We start from the raw sequence: 3,234 nt of genomic DNA on the forward strand, positions 1-3,234 counted from the left end.
TTTTGTTTGTTTGTTTTGCTTTGTTTTGTTTTATTTTTTGAGGAAGATCTTGACTCTGCTCAGCCCACCTCCCTGCATGTGTGGGTGAAGTGGTCCTCTGCTTGGGCGTAAGTTTAAGCAATTTTTTTTTTAAACAAAAAGAGTATCAACCCTATATTATCATTTCTTGACTGTCAAAGTATTTGGCATTGCCCTTACTGATCAATGTAGACGCTTTATCTCCAGGTACCTGTCATTTAAAATCTAAAACCCCGAACTCCAGGTTCAATGGACAATGACCAGGAGGATCTACTGATTATCCAACTGGAATGTTCTTATTCTATGGATACAGTAAATTTAGTGGCTGGTCATGTTTCTGTCTTTACATTGGCTGCTAGGAAGGTCCTAGTTGCTCACCTTTAGCAATTGCATGGACTTTATGAGATACACTTCATGTGCCAACTTTACTGCTGGTGTCATCTTTCTCCCTAAGCTTACTTTCTCTTTAACCCACTGTCCTCAGCTATTTTATTCTGTCCTGTTGAATTAAATGTGCACACAAGTTGCCACAAATCCTTTCAGAAGGAAGCCTTAATATGTACACAAATAAAATACAAATAGTAATTGCTATTATTAGGAAGAAGCAGAGCACAAAAAATATTGGACGGACTCTTGAGAGCAGATCGTGCTGATTCTCATGACGTGAGGCTTCCAGTCTTTGATGCAAAGCTACCTCTTCAGCTTTTCCCCCTGAGTCCTGCAGAAAAAGTACTCATGCCCAAATATCCTTCCCACAGAGTGCCCTTCAGCCTTGTCTCTGAAACTGTCTTCTGGCTCGTCCACACAGTCCCAGCTAAGGAACAGAAGTTGCCTCCAACACCACTTATCCTCCCCAATCAAGGACACAATTTTCTTGATTGTTTTACAAGCTCAACTCTGCACTCTATGAGTAATTTCACTACTGGGTTGGAGTGCTACCAGTCAGTTGGTCTAATTAATTTATTTGATTTATTTGCAGAGTTGCTAAAGGGGCCTTCTGAAATCAATATGCAAATGTAATTTAAAACGTAAATCAATAGTTTGAGCAGCTCCGACATTTTTGAGGGAAAGCAGGGTAGTCTTAAACACCCGAAGTATGGCTCTCTGTAGCTAATGACTTAGTTCTCTGTGGGGTTATATTTGCAGATGCCAGGAACTTGGTTATTCTAAGAATTCTCTTGTTCAGAAAGCAGGGAGGCTGTGTAGTATGTTCAAGATTTCTTCACTTTCCTCTAGCTGCATGACTATTCAGAGGTTCTGTATAAAGTCTCAGGCAAAATTTACATTTTGTAATATATGTCCAATTTCCATCATCGAATCTTAGTGCTGAAAAATCTCTGGAGAACATCTAATCCAGGCTTTTCCTTTTGTGAATAAATAGGGACTTGTCCAGCATTACACAGAGAATGATTTGCAGAATCCAATCTTCACCACGCCTATGACCAACCTGGAATCAGGTTCATAGTCTTCAATTCCAGCCTCTAAGACAATCTCTCAAAGATTTCCTCCAAACTCGACCTCCATTTCACCCAATAAGTTCATGTTGCACTCACACAATATGCTTCTTCCAAGCATTGCAGAATTGCTTGGGGGATCTATGCCCCAAACCATCCGGATGCGCAGACTTCTGAACAGGAGGCCTAATAGAAGGCTCCTGCAGGCAATGAGAGTTTTCTGCATGAGAATCCAGCCCTGCCTCCTCTCTAATGTCAGGGACGACCTAAATGTCTGCCTGCCCCACTCTTGCTTATTAACAAGTCACTTTTGTCAAGAGTTATCTCCAGCCTATACAATCTCTCCCAGGGATCATCCCATGTTTTCGAGATTACACAAGGTTTTATAAAGCCTCCTTTAGGGACAGTCCCACCCTTGCAAATTGGAACAAGTACAGAGAACATCCAAGGAGTAAAGCCCAGCCTCCATCCCCCCAATCTTGGGGACTATTGTCCTCATTGTCTTCCTAAAGCCCAATTTCCTGTAGCACCCCTCCCTTTCCAGCTGCTGCTCAGTGTTTAGGGAGAGCTGGATGCTGAATTTACAGAATCTGGATCACATCAGATCTTTAAATGTCAGGTTAATGGTATTTTCTAGTCTTTCCCTGAGGGCTAAGATTGGACTGTTTATAAATTTATCTTTTCTCTATGCACTTGGATTTCACACTGTAAACTTTCACAGATTATCTATTTCCAACGCTTTCCCATCTCAAATGGCAGATAAAAGTGGAAGAGCCCAGGATCGGCCAGACTGCCAAGAAGTCATGAGCTGTAGGAGTGTGACCTATTGTTTGGGTGTTCAAGATTATAGTAACACTAGCTGGAGTTTATTTCACACATCCACCCTGCTGTTTCCGGCTATGATCCAGCCAACAGAAGGGAGGCAGAAGCTTTGAAAAATAATAAACAATGAGGTCACAGTCCAGAACATCCCAGCCCTCCTGGACCCAGCCAAGAAAGCATAATCTTCATTGTTGCGGAAGCCCTGTGGGTCACTATGAGTCAAGGATTCATGGCTGGTAGGACCGACCAGGCTGGGACTCACACATTGGGACATCCATTTAAGAGTAATAATAGCTTAGAACTGAAGAATCTCAGCGATAGTCCCTGATTGTCATCTACCCTAAGTTCTAATTTTTAACACCTAATACAATGTCTGGCACATGGTACTTGGTCAATGACCTTCAGACAACCTTCCCTATTAGACTTTAGATTCCTGTACCTAAACCAGTGCCTAGTACATAGATTCAGGAACACAACATAGCACCTGGCATATAGTAGATAGTCAATAAGTGTTTGTTGAATAATTGCATTTATAAATGAATAACTGGATGGACTGTGCATGGAAAGAAGGAAGGAAGAAAAGAAAGGAGGAAGGTTGGAAAGGAAGAAAGAAGAAAATAAGGGAGGGAGGGAGGAAGGATAGACTCATGGATGTTGTTAAACCTCTGCTTAAAACTAACAAGTCAAAAAATTGGCTCAGTTCCTCACAAGGCAGTCTCTTTTGTTGTAGAACCTTACTCTAATTGTTAAAAAGTTCACCCATAGATTGAGCCAAATTCTGCCATGTTGTAACTTGCCCCTGGCAGTTCTAGCTTCCTCCTGTCTGTCTCCCTGCTCTTTCAAGAGGGTCCTTCTGAAGAGGAATTGACCTTCCTGTCTGCATTCTTTCTCTTCATGAGCATTGGAAAATAGCAAGAACCACAAGTTTTTAGCTGCAGAA

This window comes from Pteropus vampyrus, unplaced genomic scaffold (genome assembly GCF_000151845.1).
Source record: "Pteropus vampyrus isolate Shadow unplaced genomic scaffold, Pvam_2.0 Scaffold1, whole genome shotgun sequence".
Lineage (NCBI taxonomy): Eukaryota > Metazoa > Chordata > Mammalia > Chiroptera > Pteropodidae > Pteropus > Pteropus vampyrus.